The sequence below is a fragment of the Eurosta solidaginis genome, chromosome 3 (assembly GCF_040869045.1).
Source record: "Eurosta solidaginis isolate ZX-2024a chromosome 3, ASM4086904v1, whole genome shotgun sequence".
Lineage (NCBI taxonomy): Eukaryota > Metazoa > Arthropoda > Insecta > Diptera > Tephritidae > Eurosta > Eurosta solidaginis.
Genome location: NC_090321.1, coordinates 163,716,907 through 163,735,818, shown reverse-complemented (window position 1 = coordinate 163,735,818; position 18,912 = coordinate 163,716,907). Strand labels below are relative to the sequence as shown.

The window sequence follows — 18,912 nt, the reverse complement described above, 5'->3', positions numbered from 1 at the left end:
TGGATGGTTTTCGGTATCCGTTCAGATTCCCGTCGGAATAATTGCGGGTCTTTTTCGGGATCATTGGGGTCCCTTCCGACATCATTTCTGGATGGTTTTTGGGATTCGTCCGGCATCCCGTCGGGGTCATTTCGGGACTTTTTCTCGACTAACACGGGATCATTTGCGGGCCCTTTCGGTATAATTTCTGGATAGTTGTCGGGATCCGTTCGGGATCCCGTCAGGGTCTTTTCGGAACTATTGGGAGATCATTTGAGGACCTTTCCGGCATCATTTCTGGTTAGTTTTCGGGATCCTTTTCGGGTCCCATCAGGGTCATTTCGGGACTTTTTCGGCATCATTTAAGATTGGTTTTCAGGATTCGTCCGGGATCCGTCAGGGTAATTTCTGGACTTTTCTCAGACTATTTCGGGATAATTTTGGGACCCTCCCAAGATCATTTCTGGATGGATTTCGGGATCTGTCCGGGATGCCGTCAGGGCCATTTTGGGACTATTAGGTGATCATTTGAGGACCTTTTTGGCATCACTTCTGGATGGTTTTCGGTATCCGTTCAGGATCCCGTCGGAATTATTGCGGGATCATTTGGTGTCCCTTCCGGCATCATTTCTGGATGGTTTTTGGGATTCGTCCGGCATCCCGTCGAGGTCATTTCGGGACTTTTTCTCGACTAATACGGGATCATTTGCGGGCCCTTTCGGCATCATTTCTAGATAATTGTCGGGATCCGTTCGGGATCCCGTCAGGGTCTTTTCGGAACTATTAGGAGATCATTTGAGGACCTTTCCGGCATCATTTCTGGATAGTTTTCGGGATCCTTTCGGGGTCCAGTCAGGGTCATTTCGGGACTTTTTCGGGATCATTTAGAGATGGCTTTCAGGATTCGTCCGGGAACCCGTCAGGGTAATTTCTGAACTTTTCCGAGACTATTTCGGGATAATTTTGGGACCTTCCCAAGATCATTTCTGGATGGATTTTGGGATCAGTCCGGGATGCCGTCAGGGTCATTTTGGTATTAGGTGATCATTTGAGGACATTTCCGGCATCACTTCTGGATGGTTTTCGGTATCCGATCAGGATCCCCTCGGAATCATTGCGGGACTTTTTCGGGATCATTTGGGGTCCCTTCCAAGATCATTTCTGGATGGATTTCGGGATATGTCCGGGATCCCGTCAGGGTCATTTAGGGGTGCGTTCGAGATCCCGTCAGGGTCATTTCGGAACTTCTTCGGGACTATAGCGGGATCATTTCTGGATGGTTTATGGGATCCGTCCATGACCCCTTAAGGGTCATTTCGGGACTATTAGGTGATCATTTGAGGACCTTTCCGGCATCACTTCTGGATTATTTTCGGTATCCGTTCGGGATCCCGTCGGAATCAATGCGGGACTTTTACGGAATCATTTGGGATTCCTTCCGGCATCATTTCTGGATGGTTTTCGGGATTTTTCCGGGATCCCGTCGGGGTTATTTCGGGACCTTTTCGGGGCTAATACAGGATCATTTGGGGATCCTCTAGGGGTCGTTTCGTGACTTTTTCTGTATTATTTCGGAATCACTTTGGGACCCTTTCGGCATAATTTCTTGATGGTTTGCCGGATCCATCAGGGTCATTTCGGGATCATTTGGGGACCCTTCCGAGATCATTTCTGGATCCGTCCGGGATGCCGTAGGAGCCATTTCGGGATTTTTTGTTACTTTTCCGGGATAGTTTTTGCACCCTTCCGGGATCATTTCTGGATCTGTGCGGGATCCCATCTGGGTCAATTCCGGACTATTTCGGGATCATTTTGGAATCCTTCCGGAATCATTTCTGTATGGTTTTCGCGATCCATCGTGGATCCCCTCGGAGCCATTTCGGAACTTTTTCTGGAGTTAGTCGGGATAATTTAGGGACCCTTCCTGGATATTTTCTGGATGGTTTTTGAGATCCGCCCGGGAGCCCGTCAGGGTCATTTCGGAACCTTTTCGGGATCATTTTGGAACACCTTCAGGGATCATTTCTGTGTGGTTCTCTGGATACGTCTAGAATCGTGGCGCTCTCATTTCGGGTTTTTTTGGGACTATTCGGGGAACTTTTGGAGACCCTTTCGGGGCATTTCTGGATGGTTTTCATTATCCGTCCGCGATAGCGTTGGGGTCATTTCGTAGTTTTTTCTGGATAATTTCGGGATCATTTGGGATCCTATCAGGTTATCAGCTCATTTAGTTCTTTTTTTTACTCAATTACAAAAATAAAATGCATTAGATAGAAAACAAAATTTTAAACAGATAATAAGCAGGCTAACGCGAATAGCCCATATATTTAAAATTTTCCTTGCGGACGGGGCCGCGGGTAAAGGCTATTTAAAATAAAGCTCACATAAGGAATTATTAGAAGCCATTCGTAAGAAAATAACTACCTTGTTAGAAGGCTTATAGATCGTTTAAAATAAGGCTTACATAATGAGGTAAAGATACCACTTTTGTATTACGAGTTTTTATATACGGATATAGCCCACTAAAAATCAAGCTTACATAAGGCGTTATAATACGATTGATTACTCAATCTAATTAGAATAAATATAGATTTCTATATATCAAAATTATCCGGATGAAAAAGAAATTCTTTTAGCCATGTCAGCCCAATAACTTGAGTAAATTTTAAGATATCTTGTTGACATTTTATATGTGGATTCCTTGGCACTCACCTCGCATGGCTATTTGAAATGGGCAACATCAGACAATACCCACGCCCACTTTTAATGTATACATATTTTAGAAAACATCAAAAACGTGATTATTCAGTAAATGGTGAAATCCAACTTTTATATGAGAAAGCAACAGCAAAGCATTCATCACGGTAAATCATAGCACGTTCGACGAAGACGACCTTGTGAATTGCCTAAATGCGTTTTTTTTTAAATATTTTAATTATTTTGGGGACGAAACTTCCCTCACTAGGGTAGGCAACTTTTCGTTGGTGTGAGGGCTTAGCCGAACTCCATAGGGCCCGACTATGAGGCGGAGCTGTTTAGGACTGATATCTACGCCGTTTTCCCTCATAGGATGGCGGCGGGATGTCGGTGAGTAAGTAACAGCCAACCCCCTAATCTAGGGTGTTATGCGGACCGTGCCTATTGGACGATTTGCAGCCAGGGGATAAATTCGGCTGTATTCGAACGGAGCCTTCCTGATACCGAGCCACCTCGGGAAATATTGGTGGCCTAACCACAGTAAGGGGCGCTTCTGTGGCGGACGGTTCTTTCCCCGTATATATAACTGGGCCGCTGAGCCCGCCTTGTCGGGCAGGAGGTCGTACGACCAAGATGAACGACTTATTATAATTAAGGACGATGATAAGAGGATTGAGTCGCAAGCCAAGGACGACAAATACGCATTAAGCGATGCGTTGGGCTCGGGGAGCGAGAGTAGTGCTGATTCAATGAACTCCGTGTTGGAGGAGCACAGAAATGAAAACGGGGTAGAAGAGTGATGAAGGGAACAGAGCAGAGGAAGTAAAAGAGCTCTCTCGCAGTACCGCGCAGCACTAATAATTGTACAACGCTTGGGAGCAGTGGTCGATCCAACAGAAATGGAGATTGAGCGCTTGGAATGGGCCCATGAGGCGGTAGAAGTAGGTCGAAGGCAGTTCAAAAGGTTTGCTGCGAGAAACCCTCGGTTCTGCAACCGGTACGAGGAGTAAGAAGCGTCGAATGGCAGAATGAAGAGGCAACGTTCGCCGGAAGGAGACAAGCCTGCTTTCAAGAGGCAGAAAGGACCCAGTCCCAGAGCCGCGAGGCAGGGCAAAGCTGTAAGACAGATGGGCCCCAATAGTGAGGTAGCAGCTACCTCGAAAGCTGCGAGTCAGAGGGAAGTTCCAACTACGGAAGTAGGAGATAAGCCAAAGGAAGATAACGCTAAGACTCTGGCTTTCTCGGAGGTGCTAAAGGGAGTTAACGCTAAGACTCCGGCTTTCTCGGAGGTGCCAAAGGGAGATAACACTAAGACTCCGGCTTTTCCCGAGAAGATGAGTGATGTGGCGAAGCAGTCATTGACTGTGGCGCTGGTTGATCGTAGCAATCCTTTTGGACAGATGACTACTGAAAGGTGGAGATCTGTAGAAAGGGAGCTTATTAGGTTAATGCTTAAGATGATGTGGGAACAACCAAGTAAGCCCCTTCCAACTTTTGATTTGGGGGGATGGTATAATGGTGTGAAGATGATAGCGTGCGACAACATCGCGAGCTTGCGGTGGCTGGAGAAAGTGGTTCCAAACCTCCAAAGGCAAGGCACGAATGCGCAGTTTGAGGTGGTGGATAAAGCGCAAATCCCCACGGTACAAAAAGTTAAGGTATGGATACCATGCGTGATGAAGTCGGAGGATACACTGCGAATTCTGCAGAATCAGAATCCGAACATACCGACAAAGGATTGGAAGATACTTACTGTATCTCGGCCTACGGAGGAAGGTCAGTTCTACATCTTCCAAATAAACAAGCAGGTGGAGGATATATTGTACACGCAGCTTGGCAAAATGTCTTTTGGCACAGGCAAAATTTACATACGACTCAGGAAAAGAAGTCCCGAGGATAAAAATCCTAACACGCTAGAGGTGGGCGAAGTCGAAAAGCCTAAGAGAAAAAAGACAGGTGGAGGTAGCCGACGTCACCACGAAGGTGTTAGAAGAGGACCAACCGCCAAATGGTGCTGTGAGTCACACAGAGGAACACCCGGCACAACAGTTACGAGAGGCTGAATGGGGCCTCGAATACTCTAAACCAAAAGGGCAAGGGAAGGACGACGACGTCAAGATGAAGGTGCTGGAGGGGGACAAACAGCCCAATGGTGCTGCGAGTCCTACAGATAAACCTCCAACACAGTAAAGTGGCGTTGAGCGAACTCCTAACCCTTGAGGAGGGTTCGTTTGAGGTGGCGCTGATTCAGGAGCCGTGGCTCTTATCGGGAGGAAAGGTTTCTGGACTTAGCGCGCGCGGGTTTGGCGTTTACTACGCGCAAACGAAGGACGGGTGCGAGCTGTAGTAATGGTAAGGAAACAGCTGCATTTATATATGCTGCCCAATTACACTACTGAGGACCTCGTAGTGGTGGCCGTTGAGCAAAAGAATAAGCAGGCATTTATCCTGACTTCCTGCTATATGGCTCAAAGGGCGCAAATGGCGGTTGGTCATAGGCGCAGATGCAAATGCGCACCACAATGCGTGGGGAGGAGCAGATACGAACGAGATGCGAAACTGTATTTTGTTACATCCTGCAAACCAATTTGCAGATAGCCAACAGGGGAAATGTCCCTGCATACATTGGTCCAACATCCAGCAATGTTCTGGATATTACATTGAGCTTAGAGCGTGATATGTCAAGATATGATTGGATGGTTCTTTATAGACCATCCTTCTCCGACCATTCGTATATCAGCTTCAGCACCCCCCTAAAGAGGGTAGAGAAGGGAGGAACCATTAGAAACCCTAGCTCAACGAACTGGACTAAATTCCAGAAACAGGTAGAAACAAAACTGGAACAACCCAAAGAGGTTGCCAATGTGGAGGAACTGGAGGAGTCGAATGAATTCCTAATAAGGACGCTTATGACTGCGTATAACAAAGCTTGCCCTCTAAGAAGATTCAGAGGAAAAGCAAAGCCGACATGGGGGAGAAATGAGCTGAGTCTCATTATCTCAAAGAATTTTTAATGAACTCGTTGCAATCATCCAACAACAATCTGAATGTTGCTGAAAGTTCTCCGAATGTCAACAACAAAAACAACGCGCCAACTTCCCCGTCTAGTCCTATCATACACAACAACAACACATGCGTCGCCAGTTTGCAATCAAATCCTCTGCAAATATCAAACGGTCTTTCTTCCAACAATGGTCGTGCTCTGCCTACATTTTCTTCTTCGTCTACATCTATTTATTCTAAAGAATCAGATATGCTAAACGCATCAAATAATCAATCTACTGTTTTAATCTCTCAACATCCATCCACTCCTACACATACAAACAAACACAATAATCAAAGTCTCTCACTAATAACATTTCTACTTCTACCTGTACATTGGCATCTACAACTTCTACTTCTACACTTGCAGTTAATACGCAACCACTCGTGTCAAACACTTTCACTATTAATAACGATAATACTCCTATAAATACATCAGCATCAACTAAGGTAAAGTCTACAGCCAACTCCAAGCAGAGAAGAAACGTGGAAAATTCAAGCAATCCGATGACTGCCACTAACAGTGAGTTAACAAATACTAGCAGAGGCCCTTTTCTTCCGCTACATCATACGCCAATGCTGCTGCCAGCGCTCTTAATAAATCACCTCTGCCATCAAATGCCCACACTACAGTGAAGCCTAGCATAAATGCACCAAAAAAAAAAGTCGTGTATTCATCAGTAGTTAGTGGCAATAACAATAATGCTGAGTTAGATGTCTTTGTACCATACAAGTGGATTCATTTATCTTTATTCAAGCCATCAGTTACAGAGGAGAAAATTGTCAAATACATCTCTGAGCACATCAAAATCGATGCTTCTGCTTTGGCTTGTTTTAAGTTGGTGTAAGCTCTTCGACGCTGCTTTGTGGCCCTCTAACGTCACTGTTAAGCCTTTTCGTTTTTTTCCAAAAAACGGAGGAAACGAAAAGTGTCGTAGGGTTACCTCTAGAGCTATATACTGCAACACTTATGACATCCCAAACTGCGTCTCGGGTGCATCTCTGAGAGTCTACTTTCAAAATGTTGGCGGCATGCGCACCAAATCTAAAGACTTTCTTTTATCTACGTCTCGTTTGGACTACGACGTATACGTCATCGTTGAAACGTGGTTCAACGAAGACTTCTTTGATGAAGAGTACTTTGACCCTAAGTTATTCTTAACTTTCCGTAAAGAAAGAGACTTCGCGAACACCGGTCAAAAGAAAGGTGGTGGTGTCCTAATTGCAGTTAACAGAAGCCTGCATTCATTAAAGTTTCAACTACATAATCATGATACGTTGCTCGATCAGCTGTGTCTGTGTTTCCAGTTCGTCTGGCTCTACTTTCATTTGTTGTCCGTATATATCACCCAATAGTGGTGATGGCTTATATAATGCTCATGTGGAGAACATCGTTAATTTATGCGAAACTCATACTGATGCCAACTTTTGTATACTTGGAGACCTCAACCTACCAGATATTGTATGGTTAGATTTTCAAGATAATGGCATTTTGACACCTACCAATGTCACGCGTTCTAATGAAATTAGCCTTATAGATAATACATTAAGTTGTAATCTGATTCAAATCAATAATTTATTTATTACTCTCTCGAGGTTACTTGATCTTATATTCGTCGACGAGAATTTAATATATCAACTCTCTGGGAGTACTTTTCCTGTATGCCTATCTGATAGACATCATATACCGATAGTTATTCATCTACATAACTTTGATGCCGTCCCTACGTCACCTGCTTTAGATAATTCCTCTTTCAACTTTCGATCTACTGATTTCGGCGAGCTGAACAATGTATTATTTGAAATTAACTGGGAAAACATAGTTCCCTCTAACGACGTCAGTGTTTGTTATGATATTTTCTTATCGAATTTGACTGAAACATTTTAAAGTATAGTGCCCTGGTTTGGGCCCAGGCTTCTTAAATTACCATGGTATAATAAAACTCTTAAGAGGTTGAAAAATAAGCGTAACGAACTCAATAACTTATTTAAGGCAGATTCAGATAATATCCTTCTCAGAGAACAGTTCACTACCAGTGTGCGTCAATTTAATGTCCTTGACAAATTCCTTTATAATCGCTAAATGGGTAGGCTCGAAAATGAGCTTAAAGAAAATCCTAAAGCCTTTTGGAACTTTATCCGCTCCAAACGTGGTTCGACGAATATCCCGATCTGCTTGAGCTTTAATGGGGTAAGCTCCCAATCCCTACCTGAAACAGTTGAGCTGTTTGCTGATTTTTTTAAATCAAACTTTGATGATGCTACTGTATATCTGAATGACTCTTTTTCGCGATCCGGGCGCTATGATCGTCTAGATTTTGGCTCCCTTGTGATCTCGGCGATGACGTCAGCAATGCTATGTCCTCCCTTAAACCCTCGTTAAAATGTGACAGTGACGGCTTTTGTGCCTTTGTCCTGAAGTTCTGTAGTTTATCTTTGTGCATACCTCTTCGGCATATATTCAATTTATCCCTGTCTTCCGGAACTTTTATCGATAGGTGGAAAAAAAGTTCCATTTGTCCCATCTTTAAAGCTGGCAATAAAAATGATGTCTCTAATTATAGGCCTATCGCCAAACTAATACGCATATTGTCACTTGCGAAGCGAATGAAAATTTTGTCGAATTTCGCGGTCTCGAATTGCGAGATGCGAATCGCTAGCGAATTCGCAAAAAAAAAAGTCGAATGAGTGACGAAGATGAATTTGTCGAATTGCCACAAGCGAAAAAATCATATTCGCTTCGCCAAATCTGTCAAAATTTGTCGAATGCTTATTTTGTTCGCGCTTGAAAATAGAAAAGGACGCATTGGCATTTATTTAAATGTTTTCAATTGAAAAAAGTAAATAAATTGAATAAATAAATAAAAGTGAGTAATTCATTTAATTAAATTGAGTTATTGGTTTAAATAAATGAAGTTTTCAGAATGAGAAGAACAACGCCGCAGCAATTCGAAAAGCTGGTCGAGCTGATGGAAAATAATCCAGACGTCGCCAGAGGCATGGGGAATTTTGGAGAGACCAGGAGGAGCAGGGCAGAATTGTGGGACCATTTCGCCACGGATCTTAACTCTATAGGTCCTCCAATCCGTAACGGGCGCGAGTGGAACAAGGTAAGAAGAATAGACCTGCACGAACAATACAAAAGTATACATCGCAGAATCGTGGCATCGTAGCATTGTATGGTTACTGACTGGAGTTACTTTTGATACTTAAGGCTGTTTTACACGAGTCGAGTTACTGATGGTTTTTTTGACTCCCAACTCAATTCAACCATCATATACAAGTAGGCACTTTGTTTGAGAAAATTTACCAGGAAATCGATACTGGCATTGTGAAGGGTGCAGAGATGGGCCCTAGGTTTGGTTAGATCCTAGCTCCGAGCCACCGCCTACTATTTTTCTGATAATACCCGATAAGATACTTAAACAGTTAGTTTCAAAAGTAACCGTACGATATCACGATGCAAGTTTCCAAAGTAACTGACAACGTGATAATTGTCAGAAGCGTTACTTAGTTATATACCCGAACCATCGTATCCGTGCAGGCCTCTAGTAGTAACTGAATTGTATTCTGCGTGTCAGTTCATACTTACCAATATATTTGTCCTAGGTTTGGTTAGATTATAAGTTGAAGCTTAAAAAAAAAAGGTTTCTGCAAACCGCAGCGAGACCGTAGCCACTGGAGGAGGACCGTACGCCCAGCGAAGTTTATCTGCGCTAGAGAGATCCGTGGATGAGCTACTGAACCTCCAAGAAGCCGCCAACACGACCGGACAGTCCTTTGGAACCAATAATCCGGGTGATAACTGGCGTGGAACCAATAATCCGGGTAATAACGGAAAAATGATCATCGTTATAAAACATTTTTAACTTTATTTATTACTATTTAATAAACTTGTTTTTTACATTTATGTTTGTGCACAAATAAATAATAAAAACAGATAACAGAAACGTCAAATTCGGATGAACTAATTAAATTTGTTTGAATGGTAATGACACATGGCTATCGAATAAGTACATTCGCCACTCACAACGCAAATTTGATGTGAATTCGCCAATCTGTTCGACTCGCCAAATATATTCGCTTCGCAAGTGACAATATGCGTATAACAGTTTGCTCGAAGCTTTTTGAAAAAATTATAAAAGAGAAGCTAACTTTTGTCATCAAAAGCGACATTGAGCCGTGCCAACATGGGTTTGTGGCTGGCCGCTCGACTGTTACGAACCTAGTGTCGTTTTCTGATTTCTACATCTCTGCATTTCAGGGTGGTTGCCAGGTAGATACTGTATACACTGATTTCACAAAGGCTTTCGATAAAGTTTCTCATAAAATCTTATTATTTAAACTGGAATGCATTGGATTTCATTCTGTTTTCGTATCATGGTTAAAATCTTATTTGTCGAATAGGTTCTTGGCAACGTCCGGGGTACCTCAGGGTAGGCATTCTTGGTCCTCTTTTATTTGTGCTCTTTATTAATGACATTGGTTCCTGCTTTAATTCGTCTGATTTCCTTTTATATGCAGACGATCTTAAGATTTTTCGTAGAATTAATGGCCCGTCAGATACAGTGCTCCTACAAAATGATCTAAATAATCTTGTTGCTTGGTGTAATGCCAATAATCTCTACTTAGATGTCAAAAAATGCTTTCAAAGGTCTTTTTCTAAGTCGTCTACCCTGCATACCACGCCCTATGGTATTTCAGGTGTTCCACTGGCTTCTGTCAAATAATTTATTGATCTAGGTGTTGTCTTCGACACCTCTTTCTCCTTTGTTAGTCATATCTGTTATGTCCTTCCGAAGGCTGACAGAAACCTTGCCTTCCTTCGCAGATATGCAAAAGACTTTAAGGATCCCTATACCAGGAAGGCACTTTTTATCTCTTTAGTTCGCTCAAAATTAGAATACGCCTCAGTTGTCTGGAATCCTATATATAGTGGCTACTCTGCCAGAATAGAGAGGGTTCAAAGAAAATTCATTAGATTTTGCTTATTTTTTATTTACTTTGACAATCCAACCCCATCCTATTACTCGCGCTGCATACTTATCAATCTCCAGTCTCTTGAAATCCGGAGAGCTGTGCATCTACTAATGTTTGTTTATGATCTCATCTCTGGTTCTTTGGATTGTTCAGCTCTCCTAGCTAAAGTTAATTTTAATGTACCTAGAAAACATAATAATTGAAGTTCAATTATTATAAGCCGGTGTTAAGCTCATGAATTCTTAAATATAAGTACCTAATAGGTGTTTTCGTACTTTCTTGCCCTTTTACTTGCGTGTCGGTAGAGCTAACTATTGCATGTTCGACCCGATTTTCCGCGCACTTACCGAATTTAATAGACTCTCAGGGAGTTTCCTTCTTGATTTCACTCTGTCGAGAAGTACGCTCAAGTCTTCTCTGGAATTGTTCCTGTAATTTATTTTTATATATTTATGTAAATCAATGTTATCTTTTTTTTTTATTATTTGCACGTTAATTACATATATAAGTTTGACTATATAGCTTTTATATCTTTCAATTCATTTGTATCTAGTCTGTAAAATTATTTTCGATCATAGACTTAATTAACTGAAATGAAATGAAATGAAAAGAAATGTTTAAGCTAGCAAAGACCGCGGAGAGCGAAGCGTGTCGAAACGAGTACAGGGATCTACTAAGGATCTATAAGCGTGAGATTTCCAGGTCGAAGAAAATCTCATGGAAAAGTTTCTGTATGGACATAGAGTGCTCCAGCGAAACAGCACGGTTGAAAAAAGTACTAGCAAGGGGAAACATAGTCCAGGGACTAATAAAGAAAGAGAACGGGAATGGTCACGTAATAGTGAGGAATCCCTTGAGGTGCTTTTCGACACACATTTGCCATCGGGAGACGGTTTATAAGAGCCAGCAGACATCACTCACACGTCGATCACGGAGCGGGCTTGGTGACCGATACCAAGATCGAATGGGCAGTGAAGATGTTTTCTAAGTTTAAATCGCCGGGCACAGATGGTATATTCCGGCCATGCTACAAGTTTAAAGTAGGGCGGTCGTGGAATGGCTTAAAATAATATTCGATGGGTGCATAACACTGAATCACGTACCGCATTCTAGAAGAACTGCTCGTGTAGCTTTCCTACCCAAGGCGGGGTAGATCGGTCACGTGTATCCCAAAGACTATAGACCCATTAGCTTAACATCATTTCTGCTCAAAACCTTTGAGAGGCTGATAGATGTGTACATAAAGTCCAACGTGGCTGAAAAGCTGCTCTCCACAACACAGCATGCGTACACCAAAGGCAAGTCGGCAGACACCGCATTGCATAGGATGGTAATAAGCATAGAGAAATCACTGTAATATAAGGAATATGCTCTAGGAGACTTCTTGGACATTGCCGTGGCTTTCAATAATGTTTCTAAATGGGCGATTATGGATGGTCTTAATTACATTAAAGTACATCCAGCCTTAACCAGATGGATCAGCTGCATGTTAAATTGCAGGAAGATTACATCACAATGGGAATTGTACGAGGCCACGAAATCAGTGGACAGGGGCACGCCGCAGGGAGGGGTGCTATCACCTCTGCTGTGGACGCTGGTCATCAACCAACCGCTCAGGCGATTCGATGAGGGACCCGTAAAACTTACTTACGCAGATGACGTTACAATTGTCATAAGTGGAAAGTGCCTTCCAACGATTAGTTCTTTGATGGATCGGCCGCTTCGGGATATTCATACCTGGGCATATAATGTCGGGTTGAAAGTCAATGCGGAGAAGACGAATACGGTCTTATTTACAAAGAGGAGAAGGTCCCAAATTGGAGCAGGCCTAATTTAGGAGGGGTGGCCTTACAGGAGAAACCTTGCACAAAATATCTAGGAGTCATCCTACACAGTAAGCTGTCATGGGAGCTCAACGTGGAGGTAAGGGTGAAGAAGGCCTCAACGGTACTTTATGAATGTAAAAGAATGCTGGGGTGTACGTGAGGCTTATCGCCCTCTCTTTGTCATTGGGTTTTTACAGCGATTGTAAGCCCTATTCTATACTATGGAGTTCTTGTTTGGTGGAAAGCCACACAAAAAACAACATACCTCAAAAAATTAGAAGGGATATGCAGACTATCGATGCTTAGCATAACGGGAGCCCTGAAGACAACACCCACGGCTGCACTGTATGCCATTCTGCACATTCCACTTGTAGACCTGGTAGCAAAGAACATAGCATTAACAACTGCAACCAGGATCGGTGCCCCGCGGCAGCTTGAGCGCCGACCATACGGACATAGTAGTATAGGGTCATCAATCGCATGACGAACAGACTACCTTATTCCCGACCTGCGTTTCGAGGGAGATCTTAGGGCCACAATAGAGGTGGACGGTTGGCGCAAAAGTGCTCAAATGGCGGACGATGCATGTGTACTCAGATGGTTCCAAAGTAGTGGAAGGAGTAGAGTCTGCGGTATACTATGCTGATCCGGAAATAAGCACATCCTACAGGCTGCCGGATTACTGTTGCGTTTTTCAAGCAGAAATATTAGCCGTACTCAAAGCAGTAGAAACCCTGGAAGAGAATAGCTTAAGCTGCAACCGTGTTAACTTTTATATTAAGAGTCAATCAGAAATTAAGGCAATAATCTCGCAGAGCATAGCATCTAAATGCGTGTTAAAGTGTAATCAGTCTCTGGAGAGAATCGGGACAGGAAGAAGCATACATCTATATTGGGTCCCAGGGCATATGGGAATAGATGGGAAAGAAAGAGCGGATGAACTAGCTAAAAAGGGAGCATCCCTTGAAGCTTGCTCCGTAGGCGTCCCAATTAGACTGGGCGAGATTAAGCGAAGGCGAGAGGTGCACATGATCGACCAACCGGGAAAGGCATGAGTTCAAGCGCGGGGCTGTAAAGTGTCGAAGATTATGTGTAGGTCTTACAACCTTAGACTAACAAAGTTGCTTCTATCATTAAAAAGAGAGGACTGTAGACACGTGACGGGTATTCTTACTGGACACTGCCTTCTGGCGTTACATGTCTTTAAATTAGGCTTGGTCAGTGATAGCAGATGTAGTTAGTGCGGGTTGGAGGAGGAAACGATCGAGCACGTTCTGTGCTCGTGCCCTGCACTTGCCAGGCTAAGACTCCAGCTATTAGGAATGATATAGCTGTCAGATCTAGAAGCAGCTAGTGGCTTAAGTCCTAGGAAGCTTCTAGTATTTGCCAAGAGGACGGAGTTATTTTATAACATAGGTACTGGTTTTGATAGGGGTTTTCAGTTTGGTCGTTAAAACAAACTTCTGGTAACACTACGGACTCAATCAGTCTATGTGAGGTCCTCATGGACCGGCCAGTTCAACCTAACCTAACTTGGGGCTGAAACTTAAAAAATAATATCCTGTGCTTCTTATTTATAATTTTTCCAATATAAAAAAATTATCCGTCAAATAAACTTCAAGTGGATGCAGTGTAGGTTAAAATTGAGATTAAATTGCAACAGCAGCCTTATAGTCTCACCCTGTTGTTTATAGCAGCCCTGTTGTCCATTGTGAATGGACAACAGGTGTTGAAACCATTTGGAAACGGGGAGGTCGGCTCGAAAAAAAAAGGCGGCCATCATTATAATTTGGCAGCGAGATACTTCAGACGCACTTTTTTTGAGAAAGCACCAAATAAAGTGTATTAAAATTAAAAATTGAAATAAAGTGGTTTTCTTGATTGGATTTAAAGTGTGGCGAAAAGCACCGCCACGATATTAACGCGGATACCACAATAGCGTTTTCCCATAGCACAACGTTGGTGTGGAGGCGGCGCCCTCCAAGAGTACAGCAATCTTCGGCGGGTTTCATCGGCGTGCACTACTACGTGCATTTCTGTGAGCACATTTTAAGTTGCCCATCATGGCTACCGTGGAGGTTTGTGTGACGGTGGTACAGTGGCGACATAGAAGGCAGCGATATACCAGAGTGAGTGAGTGCGTGTGCTTTAAAATAATTTTCTAATAATAACAAATTGGTTCAAAATTAAATTTATAATTAGATGCAAAAATAATAAAAATGTACTAAATACAATTTTCTTCAAAATTTAATTTATACCAATATGCGGAAATAGTAAAAATTCAATAATACAATTTTCTAATAAACAGCAGAGCTAATAGATTCTTATAGAAACAAGATACTACAATACATAATATACTACATAAAATTGTCTAAAAACTAAAACTACGGAAATAATACAAATAACTAAATTCAACTTTAAGAAATGTTTTAAATTAATAAATACGGACATAATATAAAACACGTAACATGCCTAGCATACATAATAACGGCATGCAAAAGCCAATGCCACTCAAATAACGGCGTCATATACTGTACCACCGCCAGCACCAGCGAACGTCAGCAGCAGCAACCCCATCAGCGAACATCAGCAGTAGCAGCAACGCTAGCACCAGCGAACATCAGCAGAAGTAGCATCAACACCAAGCATGCAAAAATCAGCAGCAGCATTAACACCATCAGCGAGGCAGCAGTTGTAGCGGCAAGATTAAGTATACACATATATATGTATGAAATAAAATTCTTCTTTTCGACACATTGCATACAATATATACATCTAAATTCTAGAGTTTTTTCGATTACAACGGTGCGTCCGTTTACATAAAACGATTAAAAATTTTTTATAAATTTGAATTGAATTTTGGATTTTTTTTGCATCAATTAAAATTACCAACTAAAATTTCCATACAAAAAAAAATTGCCGATACAAAGTGTAGTCCATGAATTAAACAACTGCGCTTGTCCGATTTCACTTAACGACTGACTTTATTTCCTCATATTTTCTTGAAGCTTGTCTGACATATCAGCACACATACATTTTTAACAAAGCACTCGATATATGCTTGCACATGCGTAAGAACGAATAGTATCTATTATTAAAGAGACATGATGAGCCATACATTTACATATGCGTTAGAGTGAATTACCTTACAATAGTTACAAAGTTATTAACAGTAAAAGAGACAATAAATAATAAGCTTGAGCTAACGACTATTATTTAAATTGACACTGTGGTACCACTTATTTATATACGTATAGCATATACATGCTTCGCACGTACATGGATTGATTATCTACAACATATACATGGGCTAACTTGCTACAATTCGGCCATTCTGACCATTAGATCCCCTGATCTTGAGTGTTTTTTAAGTTTGTGCTTTTATTAAGCCATGGTCGTATATTTGTAACAGCACAGACTCCTTTATAAGGTATCCTGGACTGTTGGAAACCTTCCACATCCTCCAAAACGTATCGGTCATTACGTAAAACTTTTGAAATCTTATAGGGTCCTTTAAATTTAGGAATTAACTTCCTACTTACACCCGCCGTTGAATCAAAATTGTTTACCAAAACATAATCTCCTTCTTTGTACTGGTTCGCAATCTGCCGTTTACTGTTAACGTATGTATTATTATACGATTGTAATCGCTTTTCGTTTTCTGCAGCTTGTGCTCTAATCTCTCTATGACTTTGTTGGGCGGGTTTGGCTCCTTCTTCTATCAGTTCTTCACTAAGCAAATCTACGACTTTTCCTCGTTGTTTAACACCAAACAGCATTATGCTTGGATACTGCTTTATTGTTCGGTGACGGGTATTATTCAAAGTGTATTCAACAATTTCCACCACATTTTCCCAATGAATATTTCGTTCAGTGTCGCATAGTTTTGCTATCATTGGGCCTAAACTCCTATTCACCCTTTCTACTTGACCATTCGCTTGGGGTGACCCTATAGCTACTTTTATATGTTGAATACTTTCTGAATCTAAAAACTGCGAGAAGTCGTTTGAGGTAAAACAGCTGCCCCTATCTGATATAACTGTTTTCGGTTTGCTATATGAGCGAAAATAATCTTTAAGAGCGCTAATTACTTCTTTCGTAATGGTTATTTTAGTAGTATAGAGTCTCACGAATTTTGTACACGTATCTATGACCACGAATATGTGTTTTTTTGAACGCGAATTATCAACCGGACCAAAATGATCTACGTGTATTGACTCAAATGGGTCGCTGGCTTTTGGGATATTATGCAAAAACCCTTCTTCCTTTCCTTGTTTGGAGGAAAACACAATGCATTTCAAACAATTCTGTATGTGAATTGCCGGTTTTTGTCTCATTTTTGCAAACCAATAGTTTTTTGATATCAGATCAACCGTTTTGTCTATGCCAACATGGCCCATTTCATCATGATATTTGAATAAGACGTTCTTTTCCGTATCTTCTGGAACGCAGAAAAGAATTTTTCCATTATCAACCTTTCTGTACAGTACCCCGTTCCTCATCAACTGTGCTCACTAACCTGTAACAAATCACGCAATTCTTTTAACTTCGTATCTCTCGCTTGGCATACAATTAAATTTTCCTCAAACGTATTAGTATCTACAACCAGCACATTGTTGACGCGACTTAAGGCATCAACATGTTGCATAAGTTCACCCGACCTATGCTCCAGCGTGTAGTCAAAATTTTGAAGTTCGAACGCCCACCTTGCTATTCTTGGATTAAGTTCCTTTTTGTTCCTAGTCATAGTCAAAGAATTGCAGTCGGTGATTATTTTAAACTTAAGTCCCTGGAGGTATACCCGGAATCGCTAGAGTGCATATATAATGGATAAAGTTTCTAGTTCGAAGCTATGATATTTCGACCCTATTTCACTAGTACGTTTTGAAAAATAAAATATTGGGTGCATTTTTTTGTCTGCCTTACGTTGCATCAATATTGATCCGAAACCTAGTGCACTTGCATCGCAATGTAACTCCGTTTCGTCTTTTGGATCATAGATCGCCAATATTGGTGATTCCAATAGTTTCTGCTTTTATAACTCAAAACATTTCATTTCCTCAAAACCAAATCTAAACTTTGTATCCTTCCGCGTTAAGTCGTACAAAGGTTTAGCTATTATAGAAAAATCTTTAACAAATCGCCTGAAGTATGAACACAGCCCTAAGAAACTTTGTACTGCTTGAACCTTAGTTGGCACTGGAAAATTTTTTATTGCTTCTAGGCCTTTTTCATCGGCTTGAATACCATTTTTCGAAACCGTGTACCCTAAATATTTTACCTCACTTTGTAGAAATTCGCATTTATCCACCCTCAGCTCTAAATTGTTATCAGTTAGTCGTTTGAGAACTTCTATCAAGATTTCGAAATGTTGCTTTATATCTTTTGTAGCGATCATTATATCATCTAAATAAATTATTACTTTATTTTCTTTAACCATGTCCGAAAATATTTTATTTACAAAACGTTGAAACGTTGATGGTGCATTTTTAAGCCCGAACGGCATGCGCAAAAACTCAAATTGGCCTAAAGGTGTAACAAAGGAAGTATATTTGATTGAGTCTTTATGCATGAACACGTGAAAAAACCCATTCTTCAAATCTAGCTTCGTAAAAATTTCTTTATCAGACATCCTATCGAGCAAATCGTCTAGGGATTCAAGGGGTTGTGTAGCGAAATATATAGCTTCTCCAACCCAATTGTCAACCTCACCTTCGAGCGGCGAATCCCGTTTCACTAACAGACGAGGCTCTGGCGACCCCAAGCTCTTCATGGAACTTGGGGGTGGGGAGGGAGGTATGGCCTGAGGGTTCAATGTGGCCATATAAATCGTTCCCGAGATGGTCGGGCGAGCACCTTAATGGTGCTGTGTTACCGGAGCGTATCGGATATGTATCCGACAAAGGACCATCACATCGATAACACTCCCCAAAGCCTTCGGGGAGTAACCTAATCGCTACAACAACAACAACAAGCAAATCGTCTATTAACGGAATCGGGTAATTATCCATAGCCGTTACTTTATTTGGCACCCTGTAATCTACGCACATTCTCAAATCACCGGTTTTTTTTCGAACCAGCACAATTTGCGATACAAACTCAGATTCGCTTGGTCTAATTATTATCTTTGTTAGATAATCATCTAATAAGTTTTGCAACTCGTTTTTTTCAGGGTACGACAAACGTCTTGGAGAACAACTGAAAGGCTTCACATTTTCAATAATTAGCTTCATTTCACTCTTAATTTTAGGTTCATCGGAGCGTTTAGTGTTATCATAGTACTTCCTAAAAATTTCGTATAGCTTATTTGTGTGATAAAAACTTAATTTACAACTAACTTTTAAATTTGGCCTCTCGTTATCTTCATTATTAATTAACAAAAGTTGTT

The 18,912-nt window shown here is 41.5% G+C and overlaps 1 protein-coding gene across 17 annotated transcripts in view; it reads right to left on the bottom strand.

Moving 5' to 3' along the window:
* Positions 1-18,912, bottom strand: part of LOC137244546 (uncharacterized) — an 85,915-nt gene that overhangs the window by 61,601 nt on the left and 5,402 nt on the right. Inside the window, exons 3-5 of one of the 17 annotated variants that reach the window (XM_067773669.1) lie at positions 10,955-11,127; positions 10,722-10,881; positions 9,640-10,662 (exon numbers count right to left, since the gene is read on the bottom strand). The exons of 15 other annotated variants lie outside the window; for them this stretch is intronic. The gene's annotated coding sequence lies outside the window, so the exon portion shown is untranslated. Of the gene's footprint in view, positions 1-9,639; positions 10,663-10,721; positions 10,882-10,954; positions 11,128-14,753; positions 15,613-18,912 lie in introns of those variants that run through there. One more of the 17 variants, XM_067773670.1, reaches the window with a different exon arrangement.